Raw genomic sequence first — 17,566 nt, 5'->3', positions numbered from 1 at the left:
TCAGTAAAGTTTCGCATAAAACCCATTTCTGAGTGCAGTAGCTAATAATCTGTATATCTTTTGAGGTTCTCTTTTTCTCTGCTCTCATCCATGGATGTCTCAATTGCAACCATGTCAAGGTTATTCTGACTTATTTCTCTTTTTACCGCATTAACCTTTGCTTTCTGGTCTGTTGAGCTGCTCTAATTGTAGATGAGGTCCCTTGGTCTTTGTGACCCCATGTGGTGCACAGCTAAATAAGGCGAAAATTAAATCAAAGTGGGATCAGAAGATGAGACACAAGCTGATGCATAAAATAAAGGACAGTGAATTGAACAGGAACATAGTTGTGGCGGATTGGATGTCCAATTGTATTTGAAAGCAGCACAGTGCTTATTATCGGTTTGAGTGTTGGTAGTTTGGTGACGTTTGGATCATATGATTGAAAATCTGCGAACAAACGTTGGTACACACCTGTTGGTACACAGGTGTGTACCAACAGGACAATAATGACTAACACAGCATGTTTGGAGGGCCTGGTTTAGGCTCCTTGAAAGGCCACGCTAAACCCCTGGTAAGACATAACATTTGTGTAAACAAATGATTAAAATAGATTAGAGGTCATTTGTCTTGCAGATATTGTTTTTGTGTTTGGAAATCCTGTTTGGGGGGTTTTTTGATTTGTATTCCAACTTACAATTACATTTTATTAACTAAGTTTGTATCTTTTTTTTCCAAGTGACAGCTTTTTAAAGAAAAATTACTGTACAGACAAGTGAACCGCCTAACTTTTCTTGCTAGCTTCTTTGCAAACACTGGCAAGTCTTACAAAATATAGCCTAATGAGAGTTAACTACATAACGCATGACTCGTCTTTCGATCTCTTTGGATTACGTAAAAAATGAAATAGTCAAAACAATGTCTAAATCTTTGTCAGGGAGAGGTTGCTGTGAAGGGAGGAAGTTTCTGTTATCTTTAGAAAAACTTCATTAGGAGCACAAGAAAACAGTGAATGTGCAAATTAAAATTCCATTGAAATGACTGTGGTACCTGTTTTTTTTTTTTTTTTAAGCAGCTATTTTGAACTGAATCTATGGAAGAATGCTGCAGCTTTGTGTGAATAGTTTCTCAACGGTGAGTGATGTCCCCTGTGTTTCCAAAACTGAGTTAGGAAACGTGTCTCATGTTTCTTAGAGGCTTGTGACTAAGTCCAGTGTCAGCATTCCTCGCCTCTGTCAGAGGGCCTTTGGAATGCGCAGCTCCTGGTGCCACGCCCTTTTCCTAGTCCTCCTGAATTCCTCCGGCCAGCACACTCCACAAAGCCGCTGGCAGCGCAGTGCAGCCGGTGCCGCCGGCTCTGCCAAGGACCGCAGAAGACATCCAGCATTGTTTATCAAAGAGGAGACGTGAACTCTCTTTGAACTTTTGCATATCGGGGGTATAAAAATGTAGCAGCGGGAATGTTATTAGCAGAGTGTAGCAGAGGCTGAGAGCTGAGGGAACCCAGATGATTTGATAATTAATCTGCAGCCAGTTTCCCTTCCAGCTTGTTTCCCTCGGCATGAAGAGGCACAAATATGGAATTGGAATTGGATTTGCCTGCATAGAGTTTGCTTAGGGTTTAATTATTTGCATGAATTGTGGGAATACGAGTGCCCTTCTTGAGATTTTTCCCTACTTTTCCACACTCAAATCCGCCCATTCTCCACCCACATTAAATTATAGATAGAAAAGTTCACTATGAATTCACTATAGTTATTTCTATCAAGGTTGGACTTTGAATACTGAACCTCGAAAACAACAAGAGTTTGAAAGGGAAATTAAGGAGGAAAGATGGGAAGTGAAAGTCAAAGAAAGAAGGAAGGATGTGAGAAAGGAAAAAAAATGCAGAACTTAGAAGGAAGAAATTATGGAAGGAATTACAGACAAGTTGTTTGAATACAGAATACAGTTTGCATATACAGATATCAGCCAATTTTTTTACTCGTGCAGAGCCCCTGCACAGGATTGTGCTTGAATTGTTCTCTGAAGCAAAGCAAAGCAGTGTGAAGGAACGTTCGTGTGCGACTCTCCACTAAGAGAATATAATCTCACACACCTGACAGGCATCCAAGTGTAAAATGACCACTTGTTTTTTTCTCTTTTTTTTTTCAGGTCACAAAGAAAAAAAGCTTTGGTTTAACTGTCCGGTTGCATATTCTGGGTCAATGTTTAGGGGCAATTTAGATGCGACTTAAGCTGTTTCCTTAGATTGTTTTCAAGTTGGTCATCTGCTCAGAAGTACTCCTGCAGACCGAGGTCTAATCTGTGTTCCCGGTTTAGGCTGTGTGATATCTTTTTAGATTTAGGCTGCTTTTTATTCATAGCAGCGCTGTTTAACATGTAACATGAAACCTGACGAAATGGGAGCAGTCTGTTTTCCTGCGTTCAACAGGTGCAAAAGTTGGAGAGGTGTTGAATTTCTCCACTGTTTCATAAATCCCCCTCCTGGTTTTCCTGTGTGACCACGCTCCATCCGAGTCCACCAGACTTCTGTATCTTCATCGGCGCATAACAATGAGCCTCGCTGCCATTGCAGTAAGTGTCATGTTTTAAAGCTTGAACTCCCTCGGGTTTCCATTTGCACACTCAGCACCGAGCGCTGAGTCTGCTGTGTGCTGCTGACACAAACAACCGCTAAAAGGCCCGAGCCACTTGACTCGGCCAGCCGATATCCCAGAAGGGGTCCTTTAAGTACGCATGGGCCGACAAGAAAACAAATGTGCTGTGAAACATCCACAAGGGCAGGAAGTTATTGCTCTCTCAACTAGGCGAAAAGCAGAAAACTCTTTGTGGAACTCACTGCACAGTTCATGAACGGATATTACACTTGGCAGCTTCAAGATGTAAGTTCAAACTTTTTCGGTGTATGCTGCCTTGTAAAAGAAAGCGTTAAGCTTCTTCCATTGTTACACATTGTATCTGCAAAGTGGAGTGTGTCAAATCTGGCCTGACACACCTCTTTATGAGGCCCTCTTGCCACATAAATAGCACCTTCAAGCTAAGTTGTATTAACTTGAGTTATGTCATCAGCCTTATCAAATCAGTTTTTATTTTTATTGCGTCTAATTACCTTCAGTGTGAAAGGTTGTCCTCCATTATTTAATTATAAGAGGCTCTCATCTACATTTTTTACAGTTTAATAGGTCATTTCATCACCAGATTCTGCCACAACCGGCCCTTTTTAGGACACTCGTGATCTTGATGTGACCATAAATGAAATTGATTTTGACACCTCTGGTTTAGGTCAAAGCATATTTATGTTTTGGAATGACCAAGTCAAAGCTTAGACATAAATCCAATTAAGAGCCTGTGGCAAGACTTAAAAAAATGATGTTCGCAGAGGCTCTCTATCCATTTTGACTGAGCTTGGACCGTTTTGCAGGGTTTCAGGAAGAGAAAAATCAGTCTGTAGATGAGGGGGGAAAGTGCAACTGTAAATGCTGTAAAAGGCGGTGGTGCAAAGTATTCACTCAAGGCGAGTAAACACAAATACATGCCACATCTTTCTTTTGTTTTTAATTATTTAAAATAAAAAAAATATATAAAACATGCCTCATTTTCCTCCTCCTTCACAATTATGAACTACGTTTTGTGTGGTACTGTGCTGTAACTACCAAAACCTAATTTAGTTTTACTCTCTCAACTGACGCCACGATAGATTTGCTATGCAAGGAGATGGCTAATATGCTGTGATACAGTGTGGTGGTGAGGTTAGGTGTGGGGGTTTGAGGGCAAGGAGGTTAAATGACTTGAAGAGAGAATTTGGGAATATGTTTCTGTTTGTCAGCTTTTAGTTAGGAGGATTTTTGCACACCTGCTAACATCACTAAACAGTCCTTGTGGCTGCGCTTGAATTATCATTTTTAAATTAGGTTCTAGCTGAATATCTTTAAAGAAGTTATAGTTCAGCCAAGTGCATAAATTATCGCAATACAAACACTATCCACTCTTGAACCGAGCTTGTATGAAGGACCCTCATGCACACATTGGAAAGTGCGCATCCTCTACAGTGAAATTAACTTTCAAAACAATGTTCCTGTTTACTCACCAAACCCCTGAGACCAATTATAGCTGTGCTTTCTCACAGTAATCCAGCTTCTGTATTTTGCCTCAGGGGCCTCATCTATATTCTTAAATGGTCAATATGTGTTAACCTTCTTGGTTTGGTTAGTGGTCAGTCGAGAATTAGTACCTGACGACCGCGACAGGGACAGATAGCTAAAAACACGCAGAAATACAAACGTGACGGGAAACTTTTTAATCTAAAACAAACAACGGGTTCCATTAAAATTAGTTTATTTCAACTACCACATTCTGGTTACGTTATTTTGTGGGGGAAAATAGAAGCATTTCAGTTTCCTTATACTCCGCTCCGAAGCATGCCTTTCCTGTGTGCTGTAGCTACCGTGGATACAGCAGACACAGCAGTGAAATATATCACAGTCACCCCCTTGGCTGCACTCCAGCATTAATGAAACATGGTCAGTTGCAGGAAAGAAAGGGAAGGAATGTGCTCATGTCATCCACTTTTCTGCAACTAAAACAGTGTGGAACAAAAACAACAACAACTCGGGGGTAAAAAGAAAATGCAAATGAGCACAGAAATGAGGTACAGACAAAGAAAGGTCTTCACTTTCTCTATTGTTCGGTATGTTACTAATGCTGTGATGCCATTGTGCCTGTGTTGTTATACTGCAAAGTCATCATGATGACAAAAATGCCATTCAAGTGACAGTGGAAAGGCTCTTTCATATGAAAACCAATGCTGGGAGGAAACATTTTTTTCTCACAGTTTGAGAACAGAACCACACAAAGTACATTCCACCCTTTGATAACTACTGAGAATTTGTTTTCTTATATTGCTTCCTCTTGGAGTCATACTTTAATATTTTCATTGTACTTAAGGTTAATTTGAAAAATAGTGCTTATCATGATTTTATGATTACAATCACAAGTGGTTTTAAAGGCCAAGTGCAGATTAAGAAAGACTCACCAGCTGTGAGAAATTTAGTCATTACAACATGGTATTGATATTAATGCAAATAAATCCCTCTGTGCCCAATCAGAGAAGAAGTTAGGACATACAGTTGTCATAGTCAACAATAGTTGAAGCTAAGATGTTAAAAGAGCATTTCAACAACTATTCGCTTCATACAGAGGGTCTGGGCTCTCGGCTGTTGAGAAACGATGACTTCCTGGAGGTAGGACTGTGTTAACATTTTTTTACCTACTCGCTAGCGTTTGCCCATTGCGTGTGTAATGCGACGGTTTGACGCTAAGAAACTTACCGGAAATTGCTTGTATTACTTCCTGTAATATTTAGAAACGTGACCAACACAGACTGAGTGCCTTTTCACTTCCTCTGCTGCCATTGCTAAATCTGCAGCCAGGCTACATTTCTAAAACAGCGCAGAAAATCTTCGTCAATCGTCCACAATTTCTTCTGTTCGCTGAGTGGCCCGTCAAAAATTGTCATAACAGACTGTAGCCTCTTCTATGACAAACAAAACTACAGACAGGCTATAAAACAGCACTTGTGTTTTTTCCTCATATTCTCCTGTTTTCTACCTATAAATTGCTGTTTAGTGGAAATGTAAGGTTGCCCCTAGGATGTCAGAGTGCTCTACGGAGAGACATCGCTGCACTTTTCTTATAGCATCTGATACTTACTGAGCAAAAGATCTGATTTTACCATTGATGCTGCATGTAGGACTCAAAGCAAAACGGCAAAAAAAATAAATAAATATATATATATATATCATAATGCTTTTTTGAAAACACTATTTTCATAACCTGGCATGCTAGAGAAAACAGGCTAACAGAAAAATCTAGTTAGCTTGAGTAGCCTCAAGCTAACTAGAAAATAAAAGTAAAGCTGCCAATTATTGACAAACTTTTAAGTCATTTTTTTTTATTCCAAACAGCTAAGCGCACTCAATATTTTTAGATGATAATCCTATTTTAGATATCATGAGCTGCTTTAGAGGTGAAACCTCCTTCATTGTATCACTGGAGCATGTTTAATCTCTTACGTAATAGCAAGGCTTTTACCTTTGTGCTTTTCCTCATTAAAAGTACTTTGGTAGGAACACAATGAATGGTATTCACAGAAGACATTAGAAGCTTTGCTTTGTTTAGTCTTCCTAATCTTGTTTTCCCCCCTAACTATTACATAAAAGGTCTAACCTTGGTTGATTCAGACTAATCCAACTCCTTCCAGTGCTTACTTAGAAAGATATCCCATATTTATTTGTTTATGTACTTGGTCAAAATAAATTACCCTAACATGACTTTTTTACCAGTGCAAGCTGCTCCTCTTGATCTATTTGCATTTCCCATGAAACTAAAACGCATCCAAAATTCTTGTGCATACTCAAACATGCACACAAACTAGGACATTTATTATTACTGAAGCTGAAGTGGGAGCAGATTAAGTTCACACTTGAGTTAGATACTTAAATTCTGGTGTTTCTAGTACCAGAACAGAAAAATATTCTGTATATATTAGCAATTCTTCATGTTCTAACAGCAATTGCAATTTTTCATTTTCATTGATCAAGTTTAGTCCATTTCAGTTTTTTATTGTGAGCACAGATATTTAAAAGCCGGACTTTTCCACATTTGTAGAACACAACTGTATCTGTAAAGTACTGTATGTATTGACTGAAAAGGCAGACATCAGTGCTAAAAATACCACCGCTCAAAAGCTTCAGCACATTTGGGATGAAGTGGAATTTAGTGACCCAGAGAAACAATCAAAATCATCAATGATTCAATACACTGCCCACTGCAGAGATAGCACCCCGGGCAAAAAGAGGACGGAGGTTTGTCATTTGAGCTGTGTTTACCTACTGCATTCAGCAAGTATTTTCCTGGTCGTTGGGGAAAACACAAGGTCAGAAGTCGACGCTTTGTCACTGGCGTCCTGTGAAACATCCATTTTGCATCCTGTCAGGTTGCAGACCTGGCAAAGTTGTTAATAAATAAATCTTAACTTAAAAAGCCATTCAAAGTGATATCAAGAGGAATTTCTCACTTAATACAAACTTCCAATGTTTTATGGTTTTTCCTAAGCTAAGATGACGAGAAAAAAACTTAAAAGGTTATTTTCTTGGTGAACCTTTCCAGGATTGGTTAGCCTACCAAAATTACTCCAAGCGCAATTTTGGTAAATCACAAAGCAGAAGAAGGTCTAATACACTGCAGACCTCAGTTTCTTTAGTTACACCTGGTTTAAAACCAATCCTGAAAATTCTTCAGAAAAAGAAGATTATACCTACAGTCAAGAATAGGGCTGGTAGTTTGATGGCCTGTGAGTTGATCCAAACATGAATTTTGCTCTTTGCAAGAAAATTCTGAATGAGAATATGTGATTTAAGCTCATGCACACTTGGGTTACGCAGCAGGAAATGATCGAAAGCACAGCAGTTCCATCTCTAAGTGGCTCAAAAACAAACAAAATAAACCTTTTGCATTGGCTTTAGTCAAAGCTTGAACTTAAGGAGAAAGTCGCTTTTTTCTTGGGACCAGGCTGATTTGGATATTTTTTTTGTTGAATTTGAAAACTGGAATTTGTATTTAGTAATGTTATCTTTGTCTGGTAATTAGAAGACAAATGTTTCTGCAACACTGAACAACTGAAGCAACCCAATGAATACTTGATTTTCCTGGCAATTAGTCAAAAAAATGATGACACAGATATCTACACAGCTCTACAGCTGGTGGCATAGGTTAAAATGCAACCATTCCAGAGCAAACGAGCCAGAGCTGTGATGATTTATCAGCACAATGATGTAGTAATGATGTAGTCGTTTGTAGCCTTATGGCTCGAATCAAAGCCGCAAAGCTGACAGTGCACAAATTCGGCAACTTAATCTCAATCTGTCTACCAAGCTCAGATAAGAAAGGTTTTTATAGCTTAATAAAATATCTGAGAGCTGTCTCATCTGTATTTTATACAGAATAAGAAAGGGAGGGGAACATGGAATGTAAATCTGTGCTCTGAGCAATATCGTTGGTAATCCCATCCAAAAAAGACAAATGCAAATAAAATGAAATGTAACACCAGCAGTCCAGGACGCTTTCCTTGTTTTTTTTTTTCACCTCTCTTTGTGTTTTCCCAAACTGTAGGCAATAAAATATCTAATTAGGTGATAAAGTACATACAGGCTTATGCAAAATCATAAAAGCCTTACATCACTCAAGCATTGTAGTACCATTCTTTTGAGCCGGCTTTTTATTTTAAAAGGAAGCAGAAGCATTATGTCCTTGGAGGAAACAAGTGCAGAGGGAAACGTCTCCTCAATGGGCTCTTTCAAGTACTTCCTGGGGAAAGTCTGGATCATGCTGATACATTGTGACCCCTCGGTGCACACTCCATCACGGCAGCCCATTTCCTCAATCCCAATGAATGAAAGATGATAGGAAAGCAGAGACTTTTTTTTTCTTTTTAGCATGCAGATTATTAAAACAATTGGCGTACATTATTATTTGATTATATTTCCAATCAATCTTCAGTTTTATGTTCTTAACACAAATTCCTTCTGCATTTTAGGCTTGCGACATATTGTTTCTGTAGTTTGAATGGTCAAGCAAACAGTTGTGACTTTGATTAGGTTTAAATCTTACAAAAAAGTGTTAAGCAACAGTTTGCTTAGCACCAAATTAACAAAACTATGTGATATTTTAACTGAGAAGCAGTTAATAAAACTTTTCAACCCCTTCTTATTTTTTTAAACTATTTTTTTAATTATCATTTTATAACTATAGGCTTGAAATAATCAAATGCAGCAATAAAGATTTGTGAATAAGTTCTTCGTCTACTACCAGCAGGATGCACATTAGAATCTGAGCTGTTAGTGGACATAAAAGTTAGACTCCACTCACATTTGATTCCCTCCCAGACTGTATTCTGCAGTGATGGGCACTTGGTTCACTCTGGAGGACCACATGGCCTTCCCAAATCCAAACAGATATTCCTCCAGTGAGCTCCAAGTCTGCCAGGGGCATCTTTTCCCAGTGGGACGATAACAAAACCCTCCATAGGGAGGCGCCCAGGAGGCGTCTTGATCAAGAACTTTTATTTTTTCATCTCACTCCTTCGTGAGGAACAGCAACTCTAATCTGAGCTACCATCAGATAACTCGGGAGGCTCATTCCAGCTACTTGTGTCGAGTCACAAGATGCGTACACAAGTACGAATAGTTTTGTGCTTTTGCTCTGTACTTCAGGATTTGCTTTTAGGGAGAATATAACTAGGAAAACCTCAAAAGGGAGAGGCCGAGGAGTTGTCTGAACAGGATGCCTACTCCTTTCAAAACCGGAAAACAGCTATCCACTCACGGTCTTCCACTTATCCAAAACTGAGATTTAAGGTGGACCATGAGATACCATACCGAACGACACCAACCTGTGCTGTACTGCTCAGTGGAAATGAGGGACGAGTATGCGGTGAACTGAGTCCTCTGATTTAAAGAAGCAGCAGTTCCATCTCAATCAGTTGTGGGTTTTGTCAGAGCTGCTCACAACAGACGAGCTCTGAGCTTGATATCCAAACAGAGGAAGCGCAATTCGGCCGCTAGTATCCAGGATTTTGTCCTTTCGATCATGTGTCAAGTCTCAGGAACACACATAAGAGGATTGAGGGCAGTTTACACTTTACCTCTAATGCGGAGACTTTAATGTTTTTAATTTAAAAGTTTTTTTTTTCCTCCGATTCGTCTGCCTGACCATGGCAGCTTACTCTCCAGTGTGTACTCTGTTAGTCATGCAGACTTTTTGCTGTTAAGATTATTATGCAGTATTCAGCTAACACTCATAATCAGGATAACCCGCACGAACACCAGGAATTTAAATTCATTACCTTCAATGTTTCAATAACCCCACATGATGAATGGCCTCTCTTTGCTCTGGCAGCATTCCAAACTACTTAATATAATTAATATCTGTTTTAAATAATAAAAAAAATGGATGTGACCAGCTTAAGTCGTGGTACATGACACTGATTTATTTTCGTGCTTAAAAGGAGGGGCTAGAAATGCTTTAATTGCACTCTCCTTCCAGTTTCTTTCTTTATGTAACAGGATCAGGCAGATGGTGTCTGGGTACCGGAGCCTTACATGACTCTTTTCCACCCCTCCATAATTATCATCTGTGTCTGAGCTGTCAACACATTGTTGGTGTGTAACCATGCAGGTAAACATTTAACACCCCAAAAAGCATGTTTTAATCCAGGCCACTACACTGCGACACATAAGCTTTTCTTCAAATGCCAAAGCATTACGGATGCATGATTGCTTACTGACTAAATAAGCAAAAACCTCTCTAAATGAACAAGTAATGCCATAGCTTTTGTGTTAAAACAAACTTCTATTTGTTTAATTGAGATTTGATGCAAATAGACCAGTGCAGCATAGTTCATTTTGAAGTGCATATTGTTTTTTTTTTTTTTTTTTTTTTTTACTTTTTTACAAATAAAAATGTCCACTTGAGCTGAAAACATCTTTTGATACAATTCTGAGTATGCTTCCTGAGCAGTGGATCTCTGTGACTTCTGAAAGTCACAGATTTGCGGAGAATGCTGTTTAAGGGGAGGCTTTAAGATCTTCTACAAATCTGTTGTGGAGAGTGCACTGTTTGGTACAAACATCTATTGGGGCAGCAACATCAGAGCTGGTGACTTGATAAGGCTATCGACAAGGTAATAAAGAAAGTTGTGTCTGTTCTGGACCACTCTGGAGCCCATGGAGATTATTGGGCAAAAAACGAATTAAAAACATGGACAACCCTGTGCATCCTCTTCATGAGACTGTTAAGTGACTTCTGTCAGATCAGAAGCCCCTTGAGAGTCGTTGCAATACAGACTGCTACAGGAGATCCAACATCCACCAGGATCTCAAACTCTTTTTTTAATATGAGTTACAAATATATTTAATTTCACTTTGGGATTAATAAAATATACATTTTAAATTGAACTGAATTCATGTGCATGCCACACTTTTCAGATTTTGTTTTAGAAAACAACTGGCCTACATTGGTTGGTTAATCAAATTAAATTCAAATAAAAATGAGAAAAAATTAAAGCGACATGACCATATTAGCAGCGGACTGTAGATTTGCAAAGGTTTGTCAACAATAGGCGCGTATGAAGCAGCTCGAAGCCTATAGCCCATAGAACAGAGGGGGTGCAAACTGCGGACTTCATCGCTATAAAGAAACATTAACAAACCTCCCACTGTCCTGCCAGAAAGCTACTGTATGTGCGTGAGTCTCAGCCTGCAGTAGCCGTGGCAGCGGTGTGCAGTAGCAGCGGCAGCAGCATGGCAGACTGCAGAGCGAGTGCTGTTGAAGAGGCGGGGTTTGACATCTCAGCTCTGAAAACATCTCTAATCCAGTATTTCAGGTGCCGAAGTCGACGGAGCGACCAGTCAGTTCTCAACCCCACCACCGCCCACATCTGTGGCTTCTGCTTCACACCGGGAACAGAATCGCAGCTGAACTGAGTGAGACGTGTCCGAAGTGGAAGTCACATGAGAGTTTCAGCGCTGTAAAACAACACTTATTTATTTATTTTTTTACTCCCGGACTGGTGGAGTACTTTTCCAGCGTCTCTCCGCGCCTTGACACACATTTATTCAGAGTTCGTCGGCTTATCAGCTTTTTAGCACTTTAACGGATACTGTCGCCTCTTATTTGGACGAAACACTCGTAAAGGTGAGTGCCTTTTGTTTCTAATGACTCCTGTAGTTGTTGAAACTTTCTTAGCTGATGTTTAGCAGTAGTAGCTTACGTGGGGCGGAAATGAAATGGAGGCTGTACCTGGAGCTCAGGTGAACCAGGTAGGCCTAGCCTGGTTAGCCATCTTAGCGTAATACTTCTCAAGTTTCAAAATATTTAGTGAAGATGTTTACAGGAAAAAAAAAATCCAAAATAGTTGTAATTTAGACAGTCTGTCTTGTACGAGTTCATATTGTGGTTACTTTTAAAAGTCAACAGTTGACGCGCTCGCTACGGTAGGTGTGTTTTATGCTAAACGTTATTAGGTATTAACTCATCTTCGTTTTTAGTGTGAAACATGGGGTAATGCTAATCTTGAGGTATGTTTTACGCTTATGTTTAGATGTTAGGTCCATGTATGCATGTCGATGCAAGTCAACGTAACTTCTTAAGCAGCAAAATAAAGAAGTTTAGGTTGGATATGAACCTAACACCTAGAGGTCAGCATTACCCAATGTTTAACAATAAATACGAAGATGTGTTTACGTATAAGACTAAAATTCGCAACTTTATCAATATCTCTCTTACTTAACCCATATTCCTCACAAAAACGATTTTACTAAACAGGAATAATGCGGATATCAACAAAATATTAAGCGTAAAACAGCTATTTTAAATGTTTAAGTATGGTTTACATTTTAGTGTTGAGATGCCGACGCAAGTTACGTGCCCATGTCAGCATTTGGCTCAACATACCTGAGAATATTAAGATACCACAAACTAACTTGCTAAACAATTATAGTTCGTTTTTTTTAACATTGGTTTTGGTCACACACAAGCTACTGACAATACCAATGTTTAAGTATATTTACAGTTGTTACGTGAGCTTTTAATAGTGTTAACAAAATGTCAGCCCTGAGATATATTTTGATGCCTATGTTCGCAAACACCGTGAATTAAAGGAGCTTCCCCACAAAATAGGTTTTGTCTGTTGTGTATTAAACGTGTGTGTTAAACGTACAGCTTCACAAAAATATCTTACTAAATAGTGTTAACACCGTGTTATGCATACCAGTTCAAAACATCTCCCGTTCAGTGCCTCTTTATGGTGTGTGAAACCAGGTTAAACAGTCAGGGATGGGAACTGAGAGCAGACTTGTATTGCGCAACTTTTATTATGTTTTGGTGACACATTTTATCTTTTTAACAATCTCATTCAGAACTCAGAGTGGACACTTGTCTCATCCACGACTTAAACTGGGTCAGTTTACTCCCGTTTTAAAGAGTTCAGATTAGTTTCTTCAAACAAAGCACAGTCATGATGAAATCATAGAATCTTTAGCCATGAATACATCCCGTACTTTCGTGCTGTTGTCCTCATGTCTTTTTTGGAACATTTCCACAAAGCCTTAACACTGTGGAAAAACACACAGTGGCATGCTGACGAACCAGTTTTGTCTCTCCAAGCGCTCTATCACGTCTTCGTTTGCAAGCGCGTTGAGCAATCTTACCTGAAAGAAGCACACTTACCAGGTACAGGTGTCTAATCGTGAAGTAAACATCCAGTTCAGGTGCTTGCATAGTGAGGCACGAGTACGACAATTATTGCCACAGATACCATCATGTTCTATTGGATTTGTCAGTTGTGTCGGGTGTAAGATTCTGATGGTGAAATATTTATCATAGACTTGTGTGGTTGAAATGCATGAATGCAGTAAATCGTAATATGATCAATACATTTCTGTTTAGAAATTTTAAAAAGTATTTGCCTTTTTTTTTATTGCTATGCCTGCAACATGAAACATTAAAATTAAGTAAAAATAAAGTTCTGAAATAAAAAGTGCCTGTTGTGTGGAATAATAATTGTAGCATCAAATGACTGTTCTAGTGATCCCCAAGAGGCTGGACATATCTGCAGTTTTCCAACAGTGACCCATGGTAATTTTTTTTACCATCCTGTTTACTGTGCAAAGAGGCAAAATAAGTAAGGGACCTCACCCAACCTAGTCTCCATTCATTAGATAATATTGGATATGTCATTTTTGTAGCTGAAGGTAACAGAAATCAGGAATGACTAATTAAAAGTTCCCAGAATGTAAGGGAGGCTCCTTCGGTTCATATAGGATGTTACTTTTGATAGTGTGTACAAACTTGTTCATGTTCTCTTCTTAGAGCTGTGCTTAGAATGATAAACTATTTATAATTTTACAACTTTTAGAAGCAATTTTTAGTTATTCATCCTTTTTAATTCGAGGTCACACACAGGTTTCTGACAGGACTCACTCAGCAATACTTGTTGGGGGAATTTCTCCACAAAATATTCCTTGAAACTGGATTATGCTTGGTAGCAAGTGTAAAAGTAAAGTCCATGTAAATGCTTAATAACTATGTTGCCATAAGTTAGCTTAGTACAGTTGTAATCCTACATCGCGTTTCATAGCGAGGCGTTTTTAAATCAGCAGACCTTATGGAAGTAGTTCCAAGAGCAGACAGGAGGATGTTGTATTTCAGTCAAAACCTTTACTCAAGAGCTGGTTCCTGGAACTGGGAGAACTGCTTTTGTTCTCCACAGAGTCTTTTCCTCTGTGGGCCGTGGGAAATAATGGCTGACCTGGCGTGGTGCGACTGGCCAGTTCAGTTTTACAAGGCCGATCATGGTGACCGTATACTGAAGAGCAGGAAGCCGACACAGGATAACTTCTTTGTTGCCCAAATGCTTGAATCCTGTCCGAAAGGAATTAGAGATGTTTCACTGGTTCCTTTTTTGTTTTTTTTCCTTTTAGACGCAGGGTCAGGTTTAATTGTTGCTTTTATAAAAAGCTTCTCAGCATGCCTGAACTCCACAAATGAAATAACTCTGAAATTCCTGGAAGGCTTGAACTTAAAGCCAGTGTAAAGAAGGAGAGAGAGCGACGTTACTTTTGATAGTGCGTACAAACTTGTTCATGTTCTCTTCTAGCTTAGAGTTGTGCTTAGAATGAAAATGGGGGGAAAAAAACGTGACTTCATACTTTGATTTGAAGAAATGCTTCGGACTTCTGAGAACTTTGCCTGCTTCTGAAATGAGAAGCATGTGTTTACAGGTTGTGGCGGCTTAATAAATACACAAAGCGATGTAATTTGTCACATTTCCCAGTAGAAAGAATGTGAGTTCAGTGGTGGGAAACTTTGCATGAACTGAATGTCAAAGTAGGAATGTTTTGGATTTGGGGAGCAGCATTTTATTAGAAAAACAAACAAAAGATGTCTTTTTTTTTCTCTCTCTTTCTTGAAACAGAGGCTCCACGTTGTTACCTGGTAAACAAATAGTTTCTCCAGATTGTATCAGTTCGAATTTAATGATCCGTTCCCTGAACTTTGTCATGTTTTGAATTAAACTACCTGTGAAGGAGCTTTAATTCTAATTTTATTGACGTTTCTGGTTTAATAGAAACTGTGATGGCAAAAAGAAAAAAAAAAGCCATAAAAACATTATATAGCTGTTTTTAAAATAGTAAAAAGCTGTGCATTTGCCTTTAGAACACTTGCAGGATTTGGTTGAATTATTAACTCATGGGGATACGATTATCAAAGCTGAACAGTCACAGTGAAGGCGTTCTAAGAACACCATGTGCTTCTTCTCTCTTTGACATGTTTGTGTTCTCACTTCATAATGACATCGAATAAGTGTGACTCACTTAACCACAGATTGATTCATCAGCAGCTCCTGGCATTACCATATAAAGGAGATCAATTGAATCCTCCTTAATGAGGCTATCCATCAACAGATCTCTGATAGATTAATCTTAGAACGGGACCCCCCGCGCCTTCCTGTCGTATTTCTCCATATTTTACAGACTCCTCGGGCTTTCCGATACTGCTGATACTCCCCTCAATATCTGGCTTGACGCTTTAAAATGTCAGCCTGAGTTGTTTTCCTTTTGACAAGTGGAGTGTGGGGGGGGGGAATGAGTCGTCCCTGGGTTTGACATACGAGAAAGCTTTTGTTTACTGAAGGAAACCTGGGCTTCCTGCAGCACTGCTCGCAAGAAGAGAAAAAAAGATCTTTTTAGGCTTTCTCAAAGAGATACTCTACATTTTTTGATCGAGTTGGCATGAAAACTGCAGTTTTCAGCGACAAAGTGGTTTGTCTTTAGGCTTATTAAATGAAATGATCAAGCTGCAGTATTTTATGCAGTGACACTGTTTAGATGGATAAAAGATGTTGCAGTAGAGGTACTTGCTAATAAATCTGTATTCTTTTAAGTAAATTTTTCTTTGTATTGGCTCATGTAGTTTTTACCCTTTTTATTAGGCTTTAGTTGGCGTGCACTGATTGCAGTTTTCTTGCTGGTCGCAATCTTTAAAAAACCTGACCTGCCCATTCTGGTTTTGGAGGATACAGATTTTTTTTTTTCCTGGAAGAATTGCGAAATGCAGAAACAAAGTCACTAATTTGGCAACAGTAGTCTTGCAAACCTTTGCAGAGGTGATAAGATTGGCTTCTCATGTGGCAAATCACCTATTTCTCAAAATTAAGAAAATCAAATTTATCATTGCATCCCTGCTTTCTTGTTTCTTTTTACTGCAACTGATATCTTAAGATACATTTTTATCTTTGGACATTTACAGAAATAGGTACGTCATGTTTTTTCTATAGATACTTGTTGCTTTGTTTAGTTTGGTAGTTTTTTTTTTTTTCTCCTGAACTCTGACCTACTTTCTTGTCACTGTTTAATAAAAGCACACCCACATCCTAATGCTGCTAATAAAATGCTTAGTTTGATATAATGTTCTAGTTTACTAAAATACCTACGTTTGTGCAACTAGGCCAAGAAGTTACATTTTTTTAGTCTCACCTGATGAGAGCATTTTCTTGCATGTTTGCCAATGTGAAAGCTTTCTTTCAGCAATGGTTTTCTTTTTGCTGCTCTTCCATTAAAAAGCCAGGCTTATGGCGTGCAGCTACTCCAGAGGTGCCATGAGGCCTTTTGATGCTTTTGTGATTAATGCTGTTCTTCCTCAAACTGTCTCTGTAGGTGGCATAATTTTGTTGGCTTGCAAATGTGCCATGTTAAGTTGATGGATTGAACAGAGTTCTATGACATGGTTTGTTTTATAATCCAAGTCTGCTTCAAACTTCTCAACTTTCTCCATGAGTTGCCTGCTGTGTTCCCTGAGGATTTTGATGCTGGTTTTTTCCAACTTATGAGGCCTACAGAGCACAGCTGGATTTATACGGAGATCAAAGTACACATGTGGTGCTTTTTTATTACTAGGTGACTTCTGAAGACATTCGATTTTAGTGGATTTTATTAAGGGGTATCCAGTTATAAAGGACTAAATACAAAGGCAAATCTCTTAAATCTTATAAGATTTATATTTAAAAAAAAAGTTTAAAAGCAGGTTATTCCAACACTCCACTGTGCTCTTCGATCACATAAAATCCCACTGAAATAAATTAATATTTCTGATTTGAATGTATCAAAATGAGAAAAGTTTAAAAGCTATGAACATGAGCAAGGTGTACTGTATGAGACAAATTTTTTCCTATTTCTGGGTTGGCTTTTTCTGTTTGTGCAGTGTGTCTCGTTTAGAAATGTGTTTTTCATATTTTTTCTCATCACATATCAAACATACTTCTTCTTCCATTGTCTCACATGCTGCATCCAGCTGAACTGGATTTTTGCATGCGATTACTCAGAACATGACAAATTGAAATTCAAAGGAGGGGAAAAAAACTGCTTTGGCATGTAGAATCAGTAAAAATACAATCAAGACGATCTGAGCTTAAATAAGTTGCTATGCAAGTCAAATGCATGAAAACAAACAAATTGGTGTTATGTGAGGT

At 38.7% G+C, this 17,566-nt stretch overlaps 1 protein-coding gene across 1 annotated transcript in view; it reads left to right on the top strand.

Annotated features, from left to right (window-relative positions):
* The first annotated feature begins 11,375 nt into the window (after window positions 1-11,375).
* Window positions 11,376-17,566, top strand: part of usp53a (ubiquitin specific peptidase 53a) — a 35,597-nt gene continuing 29,406 nt past the window's right edge. The window contains exon 1 of the mRNA XM_015008300.2: window positions 11,376-11,733. The gene's annotated coding sequence lies outside the window, so the exon portion shown is untranslated. The remainder of the gene's footprint in view (window positions 11,734-17,566) is intronic.

Source organism: Poecilia mexicana, unplaced genomic scaffold (genome assembly GCF_051168715.1).
Source record: "Poecilia mexicana isolate PSO_F unplaced genomic scaffold, ASM5116871v1 scaffold_18, whole genome shotgun sequence".
In the NCBI taxonomy this organism is placed as follows: domain Eukaryota; kingdom Metazoa; phylum Chordata; class Actinopteri; order Cyprinodontiformes; family Poeciliidae; genus Poecilia; species Poecilia mexicana.
The sequence above is the reverse complement of the archived record's forward strand: the minus strand, read 5'-3'. Positions and strand labels throughout refer to the sequence as shown.